This window comes from Lithobates pipiens, unplaced genomic scaffold, assembly GCF_037356315.1.
Source record: "Lithobates pipiens isolate NorthernLeopardFrog02 unplaced genomic scaffold, aLitPip1_a1.2 Scaffold_18, whole genome shotgun sequence".
NCBI lineage: Eukaryota > Metazoa > Chordata > Amphibia > Anura > Ranidae > Lithobates > Lithobates pipiens.
In genome coordinates this window covers 118,036,287-118,059,540 of record NW_027507758.1, presented here as the reverse complement: position 1 = coordinate 118,059,540, position 23,254 = coordinate 118,036,287, and the positions used below count along the sequence as shown (strand labels likewise).

At 41.7% G+C, this 23,254-nt stretch overlaps 1 protein-coding gene and 1 long non-coding RNA gene across 2 annotated transcripts in view; one reads left to right on the top strand and one right to left on the bottom strand.

The window, feature by feature from the left end:
- Nucleotides 1–23,254, bottom strand: part of CCDC85A (coiled-coil domain containing 85A) — a 453,688-nt gene that overhangs the window by 67,647 nt on the left and 362,787 nt on the right. The window lies entirely within an intron of this gene.
- On the top strand, nt 42–23,137 carry LOC143987379 (uncharacterized). Its single transcript, XR_013276636.1, has 3 exons — nt 42–166; nt 22,729–22,822; nt 22,918–23,137. It is a non-coding gene; the product is annotated as an uncharacterized LOC143987379 (long non-coding RNA).

The following is a 23,254-nucleotide window of genomic DNA, read 5'->3' as shown; positions in this document are numbered from 1 at the left end:
TACTAATATACACTGTAGAAAAAAGGTATATATAAAGCTTAACTCAAGCCGAGCTCAGGCTAGGATGTGCCCACACTGCATTGGTTAACTGCTCATCTTGTCTAGGTTTGAACACAGAGCCTATACCTGGTGAAGGGACTGGTCGCTGGGGGGAACAGAGGAATAGGTGAGTATATCTCGGCTCTGGTGCTGCAGATATGTATGAGTTGTGACACCAGCCATTTGACGGTTTGATAGTTTTGTTGAGAGCACAAGCAAATGTGACATTTAGCATTACCAAATATTTGAAATTATTGATGGGTTTAGTTCTGCTTTAAGTTGTATACCAGAAAGCAATTCTACTAATTTCCTGTATACTGTATACTATTGTAGCAATACCCCCGAAGGAGCTTATTTTGTTTGTTCAGTCCGTTACACTGCCTCTCAACCCTAATAATAGTCTAAGCCACGTCTGGCACACCTGGCAATAGTGTAAATGCAATGACCATTGAGAAACACACACGTTATAATAAAACACTTTACTATATTGTAAATATATATTGTAATATATAATATATATTGTAAATATATACAGAAATATTGTCTTTACTGCAATATTTCTGTGGAAGAATAACAACCATTAACAGTATATAGTCAAGTAATCAACTAGAGATCAATAACTGAGATTTTAGAGCAACAGAGCTCAAAATCCTATATTCAAGCTGCTTTCAGGGGATTCCAAACCTGAGACTGTCCCCAAGATCAGAGGCACACTTTAATATAAAATAAAGCACAATATGGCACTTCAAACTTAGATTGGTTACATCTACTCAAATTGGGTCCATGAGTCCAGGCAGGAGGAGAGCAGAGGGATGACTCACTTTGTGTCAGGCCTCTCTCTACTGTCCCCTGACACCACAGGCCCAAATTTGCACACCTATTAAAGTCAGCAAGTAATGGCTTAATTTTAAAGATAAACTGTCCCACACACCCAATACATATGCAAAGCCCTGAATATGTGTGTGCAGATCTGTATGGCCCTAACAGCTAGACATGTGCATTCATTTTCGTCCGAATGCATTTTCGTCCGAATTTCAGCTATTTTCGTTTTCATTTTGACAAACGATAACGAAAGCACAAAATCCGAAAAACGAAAGATCCGACATAAATAAATGCTTTATTTTCGTTTTCATTGTTACAACAGTTCGATATAGAATAGGAGATTCGACATAACTCTGACAACAATCTGTGTCTATAGAACCTGTGTTCGAATGTGCCTAACCTTACCTCTATTAGTCCAAGATTATATAGAGAAAATATTCGACAGAGAAAAAAGATTTGACAGAGAGAAAAGATTCTGCAAGATACTGTCCTAAAAAGTGTTTGGGGACCCGGGTCCTGCCCCAGGGGACATGGATCAATGCAAAAAAAAGTTTTAAAAACGGCCGTTTTTTCGGGAGCAGTGATTTTAATAATGATTAAAGTGAAACAATAAAAGTGTAATATTCCTTAAAATTTCGTAGGGGGGGGGGTTGTCTATAGTATGCCTGTGAAGGGGCGCATGTTTCCCGTGCTTAGAATTGTCCCTGCACAAAGTGTCATTTATGCAGGAAAAAAAGTCCTTTAAAATCACTCGCAGCTATAATGAATTGTCGGCTCCGTAATACAGAGAACACTCATTGAAAGTCATTGATAAAAAAATAAAAAAATAAATAAAATAAAAAAGCGTGGGGGTCCCCCAAATTCAATTACCAGGCCCTTCAGGTCTGGTATGGATATTAAGGGGAACCCTGCCTCAAATTTAAGAAAAAAATTGACGTGGGGTTCCCCCTAAATATCCATAACCAGACCCTTCAGGTCTGGTATGGATATTAAGGGGAACCCCGCGTCAAATTTTAAAAAAAATTGACGTGGGGTTCCCCCTAAAAATCCATACCAGACCCTTTATCCGAGCACGCAACCTGGCAGGCCGCAGGAAAAGAGGGGGGGACGAGAGAGCGGCCCACCCCTCCCTCCTGAACCGTACCAGGCCACATGCCCTCAACATTGGGAGGATGCTTTGGGGGTCTGTGACCCCTCAAAGCACCTTGTCCCCATGTTGATGAAGACAAGGGCCTCATCCCCACAACCCTGGCCGGTGGTTGTGGAGGTCTGCGGGCGGGGGGCTTATCAGAATCTGGAAGCCCCCTTTAACAAGGGGACCCCCAGATCCCGCCCCCCCCCTGTTTGAAATGGTAAGGGGGTACAAAAGTACCCCTACCATTTCACAAAGAAAGTGTAAAAAATTGTTAAATAAAACAAACACACTTTTGAAAAATTCCTTTATTAAAAATAAAAAAATAAAAAAAAGATTCCAGCGGTGGTAATCCACTCTTGCTATCCAGCGACGGACGGTCATCTCTCCAGCGATGGCTCATCTCATCCAGCGCAGCGAATCCATCCTTCTGTCTCCGTGTAGGAGACACTGCAGGCATTCCGGCGGCTGACGTTTCTTATATACGGAGGGCGGGGCCACCCGTCACCTGACCCCGCCCCCCTCTGACGCAAGGGGAAACCCGGGGTTCCCTGTGACGTATGGGTGACCCCGCACCCCTCTGATGTAACACAGGCAGGTTTCCGTTACATCAGAGGGGGGCGGGGTCACCTATACGTCACGGGGAACCCCGGGTTTCCCCTTGCGTCAGAGGGGGGCGGGGTCAGGTGACGGGTGGCCCCGCCCTCCATATATAAGAAACGTCAGCCGCCGGAATCCTTGCAGTGTCTCCTCCACGGAGACAGAAGAAGGATGGATCGCTGCGCTGGATGAGATGAGACATCGCTGGAGAGATGATCGTCCGTCGCTGGATAGCAAGAGTGGATTACCGCCGCTGGAATCTTTTTTTTATTTTTTTATTTTTAATAAAGGAATTTTTCAAAAGTGTGTTTGTTTTATTTAACCATTTTTTACACTTTCTTTGTGAAATGGTAGGGGTACTTTTGTACCCCCTTACCATTTCAAACAGGGGGGGGCCGGGATCTGGGGGTCCCCTTGTTAAAGGGGGCTTCCAGATTCTGATAAGCCCCCCGCCCGCAGACCTCCACAACCACCGGCCAGGGTTGTGGGGATGAGGCCCTTGTCCTCATCAACATGGGGACAAGGTGCTTTGAGGGGTCACAGACCCCCAAAGCATCCTCCCAATGTTGAGGGCATGTGGCCTGGTACGGTTCAGGAGGGAGGGGGGGCCGCTCTCTCGTCCCCCCCTCTTTTCCTGCGGCCTGCCAGGTTGCGTGCTCGGATAAAGGGTATGGTATGGATTTTTAGGGGGAACCCCACGTCAATTTTTTTTTAAATTTGACGCGGGGTTCCCCTTAATATCCATACCAAACCTGAAGGGTCTGGTTATGGATATTTAGGGGGAACCCCACGTAAATTTTTTTCTTAAATTTGAGGCAGGGTTCCCCTTAATATCCATACCAGACCTGAAGGGCCTGGTAATTGAATTTGGGGGACCCCCACGCTTTTTTTATTTATTTATTTATTTATTTTTTTATCAATGACTTTCAATGAGTGTTCTCTGTATTACGGGAGCCGACAATTCATAATAGCTGCGAGTGATTTTAAAGGACTTTTTTTCCTGCATAAATGACACTTTGTGCAGGGACAATTCTAAGCACGGGAAACATGCGCCCCTTCACAGGCATACTATAGACAACCCCCCCCTACGAAATTTAAAGGAATATTACACTTTTATTGTTTCACTTTAATCATTATTAAAATCACTGCTCCCGAAAAAACTGCCGTTTTAAAACTTTTTTTTGCATTGATCCATGTCCCCTGGGGCAGGACCCAGGTCCCCAAACACTTTTTAGGACAGTAACTTGCAAATTAGCCTTTAAAATGAGCACTTTAGATTTTGAACGTTGGAGTCCCATAGACTTTAATAGGGTTCTAAAGTATGCTATATACTAGCTCCGTCGAATCTTCTTTATACATTCGACAGACACCATAAGCCTTCAAAGACAGATTCGACCGTGATTCATGTGGATTTTCGGACGAATGCAATTTTTGAACGAAAAACGAAATAAATAAAAATGAATTTCGGGAGTAACTAAATAAATTAAGTTTTCAGACGAAAACGAAATTCCGAAATGAAATATTTTACTCTGCACATGTCTACTAACAGCTTCAGTCTTTTTTGAAGCAAAGATAAGCTTTGGTGCCTTCAGCTAGCCCATTTTGTTGGTGCACTTTAACTCCTGGTTAGCAGGTAGTGATGGCCCGAACCGACCACAATGCATTGTGGCACTGAATAGTGCATTGCAAGCCCTAATTGGCTGAAGCTGTGAAAGCTTCAGCCAATCAGGGCACAGAGCACTGTCAGAGTCATGATTGGACACTGACATCATGAATTTAGCCAATCATTGCTCATTCGTGCCCCACAGTATAAAAGTATTCTTTCAATGTCAGCCATTTTCAGTGTGATTTTGGCCTGGGGAGAGATAGAACAGGGCTCTGTTCAGTGCTATTAGTTAGTTAGTGTGCTATACTGTGCTATTTTGCTTCAATGGCCAGTGTAGGATATTAGTTTAGTGCTAGTCTAGGGCAGTAATGGCGAACCTTGGCACCCCAGATGTTTTGGAACTACATTTCCCATGTTGCTCATCTACACTGCAGAGTGTATAAGCATCATGGGAAATGTTATTCCAGAACATCTGGGGCACCAAGGTTCACCATCACTGGTCTAGGGATAGTGTGAGTGTAGTGAGGAGGATAATCATTCAGCTTTGCATAGTATTCAGCTAGAGTAGGGAAAGCTCAGATAGTTTCACTGTAGTGTAGTGAGACTGTGTCATTCATACATATATAAGTTTAGCATAGGGACAGTTCATATAGTTTCAGTGTAGTGTAGTGAGACCATGTCAGTAATCTTTACATTAGTGTATAATAGAGTAGGGACAGTTCAGATAGTGTCAGTGTAGTGACGGTTGAACACCGTCTATTTGATTGCATTACTGCCAGTTTAATGTCATTTACTTCTGTTTGCGTTACGGCCAGTTTAACGCCATTTACTTCTAGTGTGCATTACTGCCAGTTTAACGCCATATCGTTTTGTGTGCGTTACTGTCAGTTTAATGCCATATAGTTCTGTGTGGGTTACTGCGAGTTTAAAGCCATATAGTTCTGTGTGCGTTACTGCCAGTTTAATGCCATATAGTTGTGTGTGTTACTGCCAGTTTAATGCCATTTACTTCTGTGTGCGTTATTGCCAGTTTAATGCCATATAGTTTTGCTTGTGTTACTGCCAGTTTAACGCCATATAGTTTTGTGTGCGTTACTTCCAGTTTAACGCCATATAGTCCTGTGTGTGTTACTGCCAGTTTAACGCCATATAATTTTGTGCATAACTGCCAGTTTAACGCCATTTATTTCTGTGTATGTTACTGCCACTTTAACGCCATATCGTTCTGTGTGCGTTACAGCCAGTTTAACGTCATATAGTCCTGTGTGTGTTACTGCCAGTTTAACGCCATATAATTTTGTGCATAACTGCCAGTTTAACGCCATTTATTTCTGTGTATGTTACTGCCACTTTAACGCCATATCGTTCTGTGTGCGTTACAGCCAGTTTAACGTCATATAGTTCTGTGTGCGTTACTGCCAGTTTAACTCCATTTATTTCTGTGTACGTTACTGCCATTTTAATGCCATATCGTTTTGTATGCGTTACTCTCAGTTTAACGCAATATAGTTTTGTGATTTACTACCAGTTTAATGTCATATAGTTCTGTGTGCGTTACTGCCAGTTTAATGCTTTATAATTTTGTGATTTACTGCCAGTTTATTGCCATTTACTTCTGTGTGTGTTACTGCCAGTTTAATGCCATATAGTTCTGTGTGTGTTACTGCCAGTTTAACGCCATATCGTTTTGTGTGTGTTTCTGCCAGTTTAACGCCATATAGGTCTGTGTGTGTTACTGCCATTTTAATACCATATAGTTCTGCGTGCATTACTGCCAGTTTATCCATATAGTTTTGTGATTTATAGCCATATAGCTATAGCCATATAGTTTTGTGATTTATTACCAGTTTATCGCCATTTACTTCTGTGTGTGCTACTGCCAGTTTAATGCCATATAGTTCTCTGTGTGTTACTGACAGTTTAATGCTATATCATTTTGTGTGCGTTACTGCCAGTGGAACGCCATAAAGTTTTGTGTGTTATTGCCAGCTTAATGCCATTTACTTCTGTATGCATTAGTGCCAGTTTAACGCCATATAGTTCTGTTTGCGTTACTGCCAGTTTAACACCATGTAGTTTTGTGTGCGTTACTGCCAGTTTAACACAATATAGCTCTGTGTGTCACTGTACGTTTGGCACATTATATTTCAGTATATTATAGTGTATCCATGGAGTGTGTCTGTGTAGTGTGAGTACTCAAATTAAAGTACACCAAACACCACTTTACATTTATCAAAGTGCATCTACATACAGATTTCAATTTCTTCTTTACATGTGCTTATAAGCACCATCCCTTCCCTCCCAATAATGTCTGGGAGGACAACAAGGAGAGGCAGACATTCCCTTGGCACTGTAAAGGGCCAGCAACAAATGTGCCCACAGGCAAAGATGGACATGGTGGTCAGTCCTCGGGCAGGGCATCATTTCCTCTGTTTAGTGAGTTTGCCTGTGCTATCCAGCCAGAGCATGCAGAGGAGGTGGTGGACTGGCTTACTAAACCTTCCTCATCTTCCTCATCCTCTGTCATGCAAGCAGAGACAAGTGTGCAGTCCCCTGCAGTTGCCAGAGTAGATAAATCTGCCTTTTTGTCCATATCTATTCCTGCCACAGCCCCAACATCAGCCATTGAGGAGTCAGCTTAGTTATTTGACCACAGCATCAGCCACTTGCTTCTTGATGGCGTCCAGCCATTACTGGATTCAGATGTTGGTTCTGAGGTTGAGGTTGACAGGAGCCTGAGCCTAGAGCAAGGGAGGAACACTGGTGGACAAATTGACATTCATGTTCCCCAAGCGGCAGCGTATTGCCAAGTTCTCTGAAGTGGTAATAATGAAGATGGAGGAGATAGAGATGATAAATATGTTTCTTTTGTCATTCTATTAAAAACCCTTTTTGTCTCCTGCTCCATTAGGTCTTTTGATTCATTTCTTTTTATTACTAATGCCTGGAACTGCTCTTCGTCTCCTTTTTTATGCTCTTGTTCTAATTCATAGATTTATTTTATTAATACTTCCATATTTTTATTCTTTCCTTTTTTTCCTTGATCCTATCTCAATCAGGATACCCCTAATGTAGGCCTTATGAACCTCCCAAAGGGTAGCCTCCGTTATCTCCTTTGTGTCGTTTATTTTGAAATATTGTTCTAATTCCTATTTTACTTTCTCTTCCTCTTCTTTGCCCTGTATTAGTTCTTCATTTAATCTCCATGAATTTGATCTTTTTTGAGCTCCTGGTATTTTCATTTCCATGAATTGGAACAAAGGCATAGGTAGGGCGCTATTCCTACTAGTAATAAAGAGTAGTGAGAAAATTTGATTCTCCCAATAGGGTCAAAAACATAAAGTAAAAAGACAGATAACTTCACTTTCAACTTTATTTTTTTGATCCTATTGGGGAATCAAATTTTCTCACTACTCTTTATTAGTAGTAGGAATAGCGCCATATCTACACCTTTGTTCCAATTTATTTTCTTGCTCAACCTAGGTGGTAGCAATATGTAGAGGCAGCAATTCAATTTTTTCTTCCCCCACTCTCCTGTCTCATTTTTTGTTTTCATTTTTATTTGCATTCAGTTTGTGGATTCCGTGGCGCAGTATCATCTACTATTTTTATCTTACTTTCCATGCTCACCGGGGAATGATCTGACAATGTTGTTATTTCAATATTCATCTTGGTCACCAGATCTAATAATCTATGTTCGACCATCATATAGTTGATCCTTGAAAACGTCACATGCACAGGTGAATAGAATTTATAGTCCTGTGTCTTAGGATGCTGCACTCTCCATATATCCAGCATTTGGCACTGATATGATTTATTTTTTATTATTTTCAGATTTAGTCCCCTGTATCCTTAACGTACTATCAATTCTTGATTCCAAGCAGAAATTTAAATCTCCTGTCATAATCACACTTAAAATCCATTAGCTTCCCCATGACCTGCCTCAAATAATTTGTTGGAAAAAGAAGAAGAAAAAAAAGAAGAAAAGGTAATGGTCTGGATAATGCCTGTTACAATGACACACCTCCATCCATAATTACATACAATAAAACAAACTTAGCCCATGGGACTTTAAATGATGTGATCATAGAGGTCATAACGAGTAAATAGAGTTAACTAATCTCAGGGTTTATTTAAAATTACAAAAACATCATCTTAAATAAGCATAAAAACATCATGAAGCAATTAGCTTACAACCATAGATGATATGTTGATACATTGCTGGAAGTACAAAGTATGCATATACATCTGTATACTCAACGCATTTCACAAGCTCTGCTCGCTTCCTAAGGAGTCGTGTGCAGGGTATCTATGAGATGAATATCAATAAGATATAGTATACAGTAATGGTTGTGGTTAGAGAGGAAGCAAGGGTCCTAGGCAGGGAACCCCATACTTACGATTTGGTCAATTGGTCCCAAGGACTGATTCCAATGGTAAAAACAGAAGGTGCTCCAACCAGGAGCTGAAGGAGCAGGGCCCGCAGCAGCCAAACAGAGTTGGAAGGTGAACATGGCAAAGAAATTGAGTGTGTCCCTTGATGTGCCCCATTGGCCATATATACCATGACAACTATAACAAATATATATATATATATATCTAAATCCTTTGAAAATTACCACAATAGTAATCTGAGAATATAAGTATATAAAGAACATCAATGTCATATAATGAGGTCCATGGGAGTATGGGCAGGGGTGCAAACAGGGGAAAAGAAAGTGAGAAAAAGTGAGAGAGACAACAACAAATGTAATAATAAGTGGAAGAAAATACAAAGATGTGGAAAAAGGTGAGAAGAAAGAAAAAAAAGAAGGTGTCCCTTGGTGTACCCCATTATCCATGTATACCATAACAATTGTAGGAAAATAATATGGATATCTCCGCATCTATTGGTAGTTACCAAATTGGAAGTCTGGGAGTATAAATATGTAGAGAGTGTCCATGTCATGTAATGAGGTCCATGAGAGTATGGGCAGGGGTGCAAGTGGGGGAGAAAAGAGTGAGAAAAGCAGTGAGTATGAGAAAAAGTCAGATAAGTGAGAAGAAGGTTAAGAAACATCCTACTGGATTGTAAAAAAATAAATATTGCAAAGTGTAGATATACGAACCACATTGTGTGTGAGCAAGTGAAAAGAGATAAGGTTATCAACATAAATGTCAGTGGTATCGTGCTTACCCATGTGTATGACCTCAAGTGTGTGAGATGAAAGACCAACTGAAAAAAAAGAGTTTGCCACGTCAGCACCCTCACTTAAATCCCCAGGTGGGTGCATCAGGCTATTGCAGGTTATTGCTATGGTGCAAGCATGGAAGCGCTTGCTGCCACGTGGGAGCACACAGAATGAGGGCCCCTCCAGCCAACTAGATGACATTCTACATCCCAAACGCGGAGACGCCGCAGATGCGGAAGTCCCACGATGGGTGTAGGAGCATGGCGCTGATGTACCGTGGCCCCGCCCATCTGAGAGACAGAGAAAAGGGGACAGCAAGGGAAGACCTCCCCATATGTACATTGCAGCTCCCGGGAGGGAAAATGAGCTGTGATCACCAGGAGGAATCGTACCACGACAACTATAACAAAAATATATGTATGTATCTAAATACTTTGAAAATTACCGCAATAGTATTTTTTGGGTTTTGTTTTGTTTTATTTTATTGCAAATAATTTGTTGGATTCTTGGGGCAGTAGATGTTTGCCAGAGTATATTCTATTTCTCATAATCTTTCTTTTAGGAAGAGGTATCGACCGTCAGGATCTGTCATCCTTTCCTCCAATATGAACCGCACCCCTCTGGCCACCCCAATAGCTACCCCATTTGCTCTTCTTGTTGTAGAGTCCCCATAATACCATATTGTGTAGTCTTTCGAGAACAGCTTTACATTGGTTTCCTGGGAGATATGCATCTCCTAAAGAAACACTACCCCAGCTTTATACTGTTTAACCTCTTTTAAAAATGTTATGTCTCTTTGCTGGCTTATTAAGTCTGTGAACATTATATGATATAAATTTTATTGATGTCATCTTTGATTTCCAAGCTCCTTTCTCCTCTTTCTATCCTCTCCATTCGCTGAGACCTTCACTCTGTTTATGACTTGTCTGGGAAAAAATAAGGTCCAATTGGGGTGGATAAAATAGATCTGGATGTCCAGGTCTCCTGCAAGCTTCCTTTATTATAACCTGAGAGATTTTTTTGCCTATTATACTAAAAGTTTTTCCACTTTTCTCTACTTTTCTACTCTAGTCTGCTTAAACTCTGGTTAACTTATCAAGTTTTCCAAAAACGTAATTATATTCAGTCTCTGGGATATTCTTAATTTTTGTTTTGGTTTTTAAGTCTTCCTTGCAACTCTGTGCAGCTTTTGCCATTGTTCATCTTCCATCTGTGTTAATTTTTCTTCTTCTGACTATCCTGGGATAGGTGGAACTTGTAAATCCAATTTGATACAGAATTCTTGTAGGTCTTCTGGAAACCTTAATCTCATTTATCTTCCCTTCTTCTGGCCTATTAGGTATCGTGGAAAACCCCAAATAAACTTGATGTTCTTTATTCGCATCTTCTCTAGTAAAGGATTGAGGAGTCTTCGTCTAGCCAATGTTTTTGGTGCCAGATCTGTGAAAACTTGAAGGTCCACCCCTTCATATTTTAGCGGTGGTCGTTCTCTCATTTAGCTCCATATTTGGGCTTTTTCTTCATATAGTTGAAATCTCACAATAACATCTTGGGGTAGATCTGCTGATATAGTTTGGGGTTTTCTGATCCTATGGACTCTTTCTATCTTAATGCAGTCCTCCACCGCTTTATCCAATAGGTATTAAATATTTTATTCATTATTTTTCTTCAGTTCTTTTCCTCTTTCTTCTGGTAAGCTTGGATCCTTAAATTCTGTCTTCTATTTTGGTTCTCCTGGTCTAGTTTATATAATATTTTCCACTGATCTAATTGCATATGTTTATTTCTATTTTTTTTTTAACGTTCTTTTAATTTTATTAATTCTTGAGCTTGTTTATCTGTTTTTTCTTCTGTGTCCTCTACACGTGTCAGCAACTGTCCCAAGTCGGCCTGTAGTGTGGAGATTTCTGTTTTGATAACATTTTGCAGTCTTGTGAACACATCTGTCATTTCCAGTTTCTTTGGCATTCATGCACTAGCTCCTTGTTCCTCCATTTTACTTATCTCCAGTTCACTTTCTGTGCTTATATCTTCTCTGGATTGGTCTGAGGTCTCGCCTTTCTTTTTTCCAGGGTCTTTTTTCTTGTCTTTATTCCCTTGTTGCTGTTTATCTGGTCCTGGACTCTTTGGGCTTCCGTCCTTTGTCAGATATTTCTTGATCGTACTTATTTGCATTTTCTTTTGGGCTTTTTGGTTCAATGCCTTTTATAGTTCTAGCTCTCATAGTGGCTTTTTTAGTTGTGATTTTACATTTTCCTAGGTTGATTTTCCTCCTGGTGTACCTTCTTAAATTTCCTTAGAACTATAAGATTATATAGTCTCAAATATTTATAGAAAATTCAAAACCATACATGCAACAGTTCATGAAGCCCCTCTCTAAGCCAGGGCCTTCAAGACCCTCAGACACAACTCCTTCAAAGGTCCACCAGACCGTTGCCAAAAACTGCCTTAAAGAAAAGACTGACTCCTGCATCGGTCTCTGCACCCCTTCAAGGCAGCTCCCCTCTAGCTCATAACACCAGTCCTGTAACAGCTCAGTAAAAATGAATAGATTCTCAGGATAGTTCAGGGGACTATTCCTACTTTTTTTTCTTCAAACAGACAAATAGCAGCTGATCAAACAGTTTATTAGAGGGTTTATAGAGCTATTCAAGGAATACCTTTCCCCAGACCAATCATAGGCAGTTTATAGACAGTTCATAAGCGGTTTCATAAACAGTTCATAAACAGTTTCATAGGTAGTTCATTAGCAGTTTCATAGGCCGTCCATAAGCTGTTTCATAGGCAATTCATATGCAGTTTCATAGCATTTCATAAGCAGTTTCATAGGCAATTCATAAGCTGTTTCATAGGCAGTTCATTAAGCAAAGCTTTTCACTTATCACTTTAGGTGCAATTTATCACTCACCCCTTTCTCTCTACTCGCACCTTTCTTTCCTGCTTGCCAGGATCTAAGTACCCCTAGGGTACTTCTGCCTCTCCTCTCCCCCCTCCAAAATCTTCAAGGAGAGGAATAGAAAAGTTAAGGGAAAATAAAAGGAGGAGATAGAAGGCAAAAAACAAAATAGCAGTAGCTCCAGTAGATAAACCCCAGGTAGCGGGGCTGTGTGTACTCCTGTTACGTTGATTGCCTTGTCACCCGGGACTCAGGGGTTCCCCCCCCCTTATACTTCGGCTCCACGTCTGTCACTGCACTCACTGCTTTCTCCCTCTCTTTCACTGACAAGCAGGCAGGCTCTGGTGTCTCCATACACTCCGTTCCCACGGCTCTTCACCTACTCTCCCCTACTCCTCCTCCTCATCATCTTGCACAGGCCCCAGCGTCTCCAGTCACTTCTTCGCTCTCCTCCACTTACTTAGTTCCTGTAATGCCAACAGGAAGCTCCAAAGACCATTCACTGGGTCACCCTCCAAATGATTCCCCGGCTCGGATCCCTCACTCCCGGCCAGTCAGTGCTGCCTTGTACAGGCTGGGGGGTGGCAGGAGGTTTGCCACTTTATTTTCCGGTTGCCCCGCATGCTTGTTTTCCCACTGATATAGCATAGCAGCTTCACCATGGGCTAGTATCCAGCATGAGGAGTTAGTAGGAATCAGTGGGGATCGGAGCTATCATGAGCAGGGACGCTGCAGCCTCTCACACCGCGGGTCTCCCACAGATCTTCTTGGATCACCCTCTTGTGCTTCCTCTCAGCGCCATGGTTAGGCCCCTCCTCCAGCAAGGGAACATCACATCCTCAAGTTCCATCCCCGCCTGTTTTCAAACCCATGTGCATCAACTACCTAGTGCTTCGGTCTCTGCTGTAGATCCATGTCAATATACTTCCACTATCTCTATGGACCACCAGTCACCCGCTTAGTTTGGACCTTTCTATTTCTGGGAGTTGAAAGCGTTTGATATCCCCCTACTTAAAATGTGGGAATATTAAAGTAAAAGTTTACTTTGAATATGTTTTTATTCTACACCCAGTGCCCCTTAGTGCAGCCTGTACTGAAAATACTCAACATGATCCTACAAGCTTTTAGGGAAAATGACCCCACTACCCATCTCCACAGTGCGCCCCATTCTTTCCTGCGGGTGAGCTGTTTTCTGGAACACTAGGGAAACCTACAGGTAAAGTGTTTTTTCCCTCTTTTTTTCTTTTGTATTTTGCTACATTTATTTGGTGAAAATAACCCAAATCAGTATTTATTTAAATTAAATATTTGTGCGAGCTACCCAATATGCCAATCAGATATCCATCACAGCTGGCTCCTCAGCTTCTCCCCTAGCCTCCTCCTCAGTTTAACAGCAACAGACTGCACTATATTGACTGCATTTGTTATTTCATGACTTAGCACTGCACTTTCTATATATTCAGCATTTATTATTTAGTCAGTGTGAAAGTTATAGAGTACACAAACTTTACCCCTTTTTGGAAACTAAACAGTCCAAGTATTTAGCAAGAGGCATTGAGTTTTTGAAGTTGTCATTTTTTTGTCACAATTATTTGATAAATAAAAAAATAAAAGAAAATCACAATTTTGTTTTTTACATACTGTCACCAGTGCCGTACAGCGTTATCATATGACTGGTGTGGTAGTGATCAGGGACACTGACTGTTGACAGTATATAAAAATTTAATAATTTTTAAAATTTTTTTTCATTTTCTGTTACAATTGTTTTTTTCTAACAAAATGTGACCAGAGCAATACAGTGTTACTATAGTAACATCGTACTACTCTGGGAAAGGGATCAGGATTTTTAATTTTTTTTTTACACAGTATGATTGCTTATACCAGGGGTCTCCAAACTATGGCCCTCCAGTTGTTCAGGAACTGCAATTCTCATCATGACTAGTCATGTCTGTGAATGTCAGAGATTTACAATGCCTCATGGGATGTGTAGTTCTGCAACAGCTTGAGAACCGTAGTTTGGAGATCTCTAGCTTATACCAATGAATTTCAACCATTTTTACTGAATGAAACTGGTTCACCATTTCTACTTAACTGCTTCAGCCCCGGAAGGTTTTACCCCCTTCCTGACCGGAGCACTTTTTGTAATTCGGCACTGCGTCGCTTTAACTGACAATTGCGCGGTTGTGCGATGTTGTATCCAAACAAAATTGACGTCCTTTTTTTCCCACAAATAGAGCTTTCTTTTGGTGGTATTTGATCACCCCCGCAGTTTTTATATTTTGCTCTATAAACAAAAAAAGAGCAACAATTTTGAAAAAAACTCAATATTTTTTCCCTTTTGCTATAATAAATATCCCCCAAAAATATATAAAAAAAAATTTTCCTCAGTTTAGGCCGATATGTATTCTTCTATATATTTATATTTTTGGTAAAAAAAAATTGCAATAAGCTTATATTGATTGGTTTGCGCAAAAGTTATAGCGCCTACAAAATAGGGAATAGAGTTATAGCATTTTTATTATTATTTATTTTTTTACTAGTAATGGCGGTGATCAGCAATTTTTATCAAGACTGCGAAATTATGACCATTGGCATTAATACAGCGATCAGTGTGATTAAAATGCATTGATTACTGTAAAAATCTCACTGACAGTGAAGGGGTTAACAATAGGGGGCAGTGAAGGGGTTAAGTGTGTCCTAGTGTGTGTTCTAACTGAAGGGGGATGGGGACTGTTCAGGGAAGATAACAGATCGCTGTTCGTACTTTGTAGGAACAGACAATCTGTAACTTCTCTCCTCAGAGTAGCGGAAACTGTGTGTTTACACACACAGTTCCAGGTTCTCCGTGTCTCAGTGGTGATCGTGGGAGCCCGGTGGTAATGGAGCACGCACCCCCTAGTGGCCCTAGTGGCCACAGGGTGAAGCGACGTTACATAACGTTGTTTCGCTCAGCCATGTCATTCTGCCACAGTACAACTGTTAATGAAACTGGTTCATGCAGTGTCTTTTGTTGTAATTAACTGTGATTGGCCAAAGCTAATCACATGGTACACATGGCCTAAAATTGTGAATGCCACATTTTATTACCCCCAATGCATCACAGCGCACAGATCATTCACCTCTGTCTTTTGTGGTTCATTGGGACACAAGTGCGGTGAAGTATATTGTGTTTAGCCTCGTACACAGGAGCTGAGTAACAGACAAAATTAGCTGGTGCAGTAGAAACTGGCCAACAATTGGCCTGTGTATACAGCTCCTTGTCTGACAGCCAATCTAACAACCAGCTTCATTTAAACAAGCATGCTAAAAAAACAGCAGCTGATTGACATCTGATCAGTGCCTACAACCAATGGCTGAGGCCGCGTACACACGGGCGGATTGTCTGGCCAACTAAGTTCGTCAGACAATCCGACAGACAGTCCGTTCAAAATTTGCATGAACGGACTTGACCACACACGATGAGCAGACAGTCCGCTGAAAGTGTGCGCGATGACGTCTACAGCACGTACGACGGGACTAGAAAAACGACGTCCTATACACTGCAATGCAACCTTCGGCCGTGTAAATCCTTTCTGAGCATGCGCCATACTTAGTACGTACAACTTGCCTACACACGAGCGGACTGTCCGCTGAAACCAAGTTTGGACGGACAAAACCAAGTTTGAACGGACTGTCTTACGGAAATTCCGTAAGACTTTGTTCGTCAGATTGTCCGCTGAAAAAGTCAGCTGAAGCCCACACAAGAGCGGATTGTCCGCTGAAACACGGTTCAGCGGACTAAGTTGGACAGACAATCCGCCCGTGTGTACGCGGCCTGAGAGTTTTCTAACAACTATGATGACAGTTACAGAGCCAGTAGAATCTTAACAGGGCTTACAGAAGGGAGATCTGCAGAGGTCTACATGGCAGGCGGGATTCAATTTGGATAAGCCTTTGCCCACCAACCCTCTCCCAACTCATTGGGCCCTATGTTAATTCATCATTTACCTACTCAGCCCATGTTTTTATAGTCTTTGGCTACAGAGTGGATGAATGATATAAATTAGTTCCTTCACCTGCAGTGGTGTAACTAGAACCTTCAGGGCCCCGATGCAGGAAACCATGGCGGGCCCCCCCCCCCAAGCTCCGGACAGGGCTCTTTTCTCGGAGCCCGATGGTGGAACACCAGGGCCCAGTCCCAAGTGGGTGGCTGCATATAAAGGAACCGATTTAAAAAACATCAATTACAGCCACCACTGTACCATCTAATGCCACCACTGTACCATCAAATGTCACTACTGTGCCCATCAAACTCTGCCGCTGTGCCCATCAAGCTCTGCCGCTGTGCCCATCAAATGCCACCGCTGTGCCCATCAAATGCTGCCACTGTGCCCATCAAATGCTGCCACTGTGCCCATCAAATGATGTTGGTGTGCCCATCAAATGCTGCCACTGTGAATCCCCACCGCCAGCTCACTGTCTGCCCGCCACTTACCCTGTCTTGGTGGGGCAGCGGGTAACGGCCATGAGCGGGGTCCTCCATGCAGCTACTGCCATCCTCATCTCCTGTCCTCTCCTCCTGATGGGCGTCCAATAGCTCTGTCTATCGTTTCAGCCAATTGGGTGATGGGTAAAAGACCCGCACACCTGATTGGTGGAGAGGTGGTTCAGTGTTAGAAAAGTGAATATTAATTCACTTTTCTAACACACCTGGGTAGACTGTGAGCGTCAAGCATGGCGCTCGCAGTTCACCTATTTTGAAGCCTATTATAGCCCATGGCTCTAATCAGGTGCTGCAAAAACACCCCCCGCCGCTGTAATTCAGGCACCCGGCACCCCAAAAGGGACCAGACACCTAAATATGGGGGTGGCAGCGATGGCCATGGATAGATTCATGCTATGCTATGCTATGCATGAATCTATCCATTGGTCATAGAGGGGGTGGAACCTGTGCACCCTTTTGGATGCACTGCCACTGATAAACACATGCATACATACACATTCATATATGAACACACACACACACACACACACACACACACACACACACAAGCATGCTCACACACATACACACGCACATACAAGCATGCTCACACACACTCACACACATACAATCATGCTCACACGCACACATACAAGCATGCTCACACACACACATACATTAATGCTCACACACACACACACACACACACATACATTAATGCTCACACACACACATACATACATGCTCACACACATACAAGCATGCTCACACACACACACACATACAAGCATGCTCACACACACGCACACATACATGCATGCTCATGCACATACAAGCATGCTCACACACATGCACACACATACAAGCATGCTCACACACACACATACATGCATGCTCACACACACACATACATGCTCACACATACATGCTCACACACACATACAAGCATGCTCACACAAGCACATACAAGCATGCTCACACACACACACACGCATACAAGCATGCTCACACACACACGCACATACAAGCATGCTCACGCACACACAAGCATGCTCACACACACACACACAAGCATGCTCACACACACATCCACACATACAAGCATGCTCACACACACGCACACACAAGCATGCTTATACACACGCACATAGAAGCATGCTCACACACACAAGCATGCTCACACACACACACACACACACACACGCATGCTCACACACATGCACATACAAGCATGCTCACACACACATACAAGCATGCTCACACACATGCACATACAAGCATGCTCACACACACATACAAGCATGCTCACACATATGCACATACAAGCATGCTCACACACATGCACATACAAGCATGCTCACACACACATACAAGCATGCTCACACACATGCACATACAAGCATGCTCACACACATGCACATATAAGCATGCTCACACACACACACATACAAGCATGTTCACACACACACACACACACACATACAAGCATGTTCACTCATACAAGCATGCTCACACACACACACACATACAAATACAGTAGATAGTCTTATTAAAAAAAACAGCAGACATTTACCTTCCTGGCTCTTCCTGCCGGGTACTGCACTCTAGGGGGAGACAAAGAGCACACACTGCTTTCACTAAGCCTAATGTGAGGCGCTCCCGCACAGTGCTGATTTCAGTTCGGCTGATGATCGGGGAGCTCTTCTCAGCCTCCCCTCCTATCGAAGAGTACAGGGGCCCTCGGGCCCCCTGTAGCAAGGGGCCCGGTCGCCATGGCGATCTTGGCGACCCCTATAATTCCGCCACTGTTCACCTGTAATTGTAAGTGCAAACATTACAGAAAAAAAGTTTTTGTAGCAAATTTACCAGCTAACCAGCAAAAAAATGAACAATTTGTGTCAAAAGCATAAAAGGTAGTTGCACAATACCGTATATGTGGAAGTCGCACTGCCTCACCTAGTTCCCTCTATGTAGCGCAGTCATTTTTTAGAGTTTTTAAGTTGAAGCATATATTGTATAGCAGTGGATAAATTAAGGTCAGGTATGTCTATAGGGAGCCCTTTCCTCCTTAAAGACTCAGGGACACCTTAATAGCCCAGCAAGAGCAATATGGCAGCTGAAGGCATCCAATGTATCCCCATGCCAAATCCAGCAATCAACCTAAACAAAACTGGCAACTATCCCATCGTGCCCCATGACGACGTCAAATCTGTGATGAAACGTGTATGGAGGAGCGACGTACTGATGTCACCGCGTGCTACTTCCGTTGTTTGTAAGCACGGGCGTTTTGTATTGTAGCCGGCCAGCCGCTATTTTTATTGATTGTGCTTGTTTTATACGCCTACGGCGTCTGTTTTTTACACTAATAAATGTCCTACGGGTTTTACCATACCATCTCTCTTTATTTAAGCCTCTTTGCACTACCATACTTTTTTCGGTATTGGCTGCCAGCGGAGGATGTGTTGTGCGGATACAGTTTAGACCGGGGGATGCTCCTACATACATGATGACCAGATCGTGCATTGAAAAGGATTAAGGAAAAGGCCCCGGCTGTAATGGCCACAGGCAAATAATAAGCGCGCACTTCACTTGGTGGGGGGATTGGTGGTGGGATTCAACTGGCAAAGTCACTTCAATTGTGGATTTAGTACAAGTTGTCACTGAATATTGCACCAAATATTGGACACTGATATTTATATTTTCTTTGGACATTATTTAATTTCACTAGATTATTTTTTCACCAGGATCTGTTTCCTATTTACATGATATGAGATCACTTTATCTGTTATCCGTTTTTGTCCACATACGTATTTAATTTATATTTGTGTTTAGTTTGGAGCGCAACCTTTTTTGAATTTTGTGGTATTTTGTGTGTATTACACTTGGTGTTGCTGCTAATTAGTTTAATGTGTCCAGCGCAGTTTTTTCTTTGCTAAACTATCCCAACGTATTACTATATTTTAAAGTGAGGTGCATATCCAATGACTTTGAACAGCGAAAAAATAAAAGAATATATATAAACATCCTTCTTTTTAATTTTTTTTTTCTGCCTTTCATGACTGAATAAAAGTATCCTATATCCAAATGTTTCACCGGCAAGAAGAATGTAGTAACCTATTTAGCTGGGTTCCTTCAATTTATGTGAGAGCTCTATTGCTTCTATCCATATCTCTGTATCTTCATCTCTACCTGTACTTTTCTATAAATAAAACACTAATGCATGTATTTAGTGTTTCAAGGATAGGATATACATTTATCATTGATATAGACCAAGGTATATGGCACTTAACGTTGTACTAAAAGCAAAATGAAAGATGTGATACAGTCTGTTACTAGCATTGACACTGCAGTCTTTGTTTTTCTGAGTCCTGTGACATACTGTAGTTGTGTAACTTGTCGATCCTGCCAATAAGTCTGTTATTTTTTTACTTCCTCGAAAGAGGAACTAAAGGCAGTAATGCTTACCTCTGTTCCAACTTTCCCTTGCTTCTTTTGGGTGCTGGCCTTCGGTTGTCTTGATTGGTTGGCATAGGATGAGGTCACTTCTGCACAAGGGCAGAAGTGCAGTTTCCCTGGCACACAGGCAGTGTGCCGCAAGTGCAGCTCAGCGTACATTCTACATTGGGATTGCAAACATACAGGGAAGGATAATGAGCCTGCTTGTTTGCATTTTTTTTTTATTTCAATTTCGCTTTAACAGTCCAATATTCAAAGGTAAAAGTGACTTAGTGGTTAGAGGGTTACATAGTTATATAGTTAGTCTGGTTGAAAAAAGACACAAGTCCATCCAGTTCAACCAATAAAAAGATGAAAACAACAAAGCAAACAAAAAACAAAACAAACATTTTTACAAACCTATTTGCACAATCCTATACACACAGTTGATCCAGAGGAAGGCAAAAAACTCCAGCAAAGCATGATCCAATTTGCTTCAGCAGGGGAAAAAAATCCTTCCTGATCCCTCAATAGGCAATCAGATATTCCCTGGATCAACTTTACCTATAAATGTTAGTATCCAGTTATATTATGTACATTTAGGAAAGAATCCAGGCATTTTTTAAAGCAATCTACTGAGCTGGCCAGAAAACCGCTCTTGTGGGAGTCTATTCTACATTTGCACAACTCTTTCTGTATTTGAAAATTAAATATTTAGTATAGTAAATATAATATAGTAAAGAGTGTACCCTTGTCCTCTGTGATGACCTTAAAGTGAATAATACTACACTAGGTTCACTATATGGACTACTTATGTATTTATACATGTTGCTCATATCCCCCCTTAATCTCCTCTTCTCAAAGAGAGAACACATTTGGCTCCTCTAAACTTTCCTCATTGCTGAGCTTTTAAGAGGAACCCCATATCAAAATTAGAAAAAAAGTTGTGAGGTTCCCCCCAAATTCCATACCAGACCCTTGTCCAGGCATGTAGCCTGGCAAGCCAGGAAAGGTTGGGGATGAGCGAGCGCCCCCCCCCCCGCTAAACCATACCAGGCCATGTGCCCTCAATATTGGGGGATGCTTTAGGGCAGGGTAGCTTTTAACTGCTTCCCGACCACTTCACGCACAAATACTGCGACAGAAGGGAACGTACAGGCAGAATCACGTACCTGTACGTTGCCCTTAAAGAAGCAGCTTGCGGGCACACGCCCGCTGCAAGATCCATGAGTGTGATCGTGGGTCCTGCAGGCTCGATGTCCGTGGGGATACACGCAATCGTCTCACAGAGAGGACGAACAGGGAAATGCTAATGTAAACAAGCATTTCCCCATTCTGCCTACTGAAACTGACACTGATCACCGCTCCCTGTAATCGGGAGTGGTGATCAGTGTCATGTCAAACACGTAGCCCCTCCCCCCACAGTTAGAATCACTCCCTAGGACACGCTTAACCCCTACAGCGCCACCTAGTGGTTAACCCCTTCCCTGCCAGTCACATTTACACAGTAATCAGTGCATTTTTAATTGCACCGATCGCTGTATAAATGTGAATGGTCCCAAAATCACACCAAAGGTGTCCAATCTGCCTGCCATAATGTTGCAGTTACAATAAAAATTGCTGATCGCCGCCATAACTAGTAAAAAAAGAAAAAAATATTAATAAAAATGCCATAAAACTATCCCTATTTTGTAGAAGCTATAACTTTTGCACAAAACAATCAATAAACGCTTATTGTGATTTTTTTTACCAAAAATATGTAAAAGAATACGCATCGGCCTAAACTGAGGAAAAAAAATGTTTTTTTATGTATTTTTTGGGGATATTTATTATAGCAAAAAGTAAAACATAATGCGTTTTTTTCCAAAATTTTTTTGTTTATAGCGTAAAAAATAAAAACCGCAGAGGTGATCAAATACCACCAGAAAGAAAACTCTATTTGTGGGAAAAAAAGGACGTCAATTTTGTTTGGGAACCATGTCGCACGACCACGCAAATGTCATTTAAAGTGACGCAGTGCCGAATCGCAAAAAGTGCTCTGGTCTTTGGCCAGCCAAATGGTCCGGGGCTTAAGTGGTTAAGAAAGGGGGTCCAGATCCCGCCACCCCATTTGAATGAATATGGGGTACATTGTACCCTTACCCATTCACCCAAAAAAATTGTGTAGTGTAATACAAACATGAGACAGTTTTTGACAATTCCTTTATTAAAAATAAATCATGTCCCCCAATGTAGATCCAATGTCAATCAGTCTTCCTCCTTCGCCGCTGACCCGATAAAAAAAAAAACCACAAAGAAAAACACTCCTCTCCACCAAATGCTCCCACGGTTCTGGCAGCTGTCTGACTGTTGTTGTATAGCCATGGGGCGTGGCCGTAGGATAACATAACACAGAGACCCCACCCCTTGTGACATCACAGACCCAGGCATGATGATCAGTGTGAACATGGCCTTAGGAATTAGAGCTCTAAAAATTGTACTCCAGTCATATTTTGTTAAATAGAATTAGCATAATTATTAGGTTTATAACTTAATATTTACCTTTTGTAATCTCTTTTATGACAGCATTCATACTGAGCAAGAGGGACAACACTATGAGTCAGAGCACTACAATTTAAAGGATGAATGCTTATAGAAGAGAAGAGATCATGCACTTACTGTAAGCCTAGAAATGAGTACAGCAAAAGTATAACTTTATTGAGTGACCTATATTAAGATTTTGCTGTACTAATTTATATTATATTTATATTGTAGAAAAACAAACAACACAATACCATTGTTTTAAGTGACACGAAACCCTCTGAGGAAGGACATCATCGTCCGAAACATGTCAGGCGTCATTTACAGCATGGATCCCCATTAGCCCATATCTGTGCTAAGTTTCATGCCTAATCATGTCAACATTTTTATAATGATACAACTTTTTTGATATTGGAATTACATATTGTGTATAATAAATACTTTTTTTATCTCACATTTGGTCTGTCATTTAAAGTCCTCAAGGGTTATATCTTGCCTTGTGCACTATGTTTTCTTTTGCTACATACATTGGATTGGACGGACCAAATGTTCATGCACACACTGCCAATCC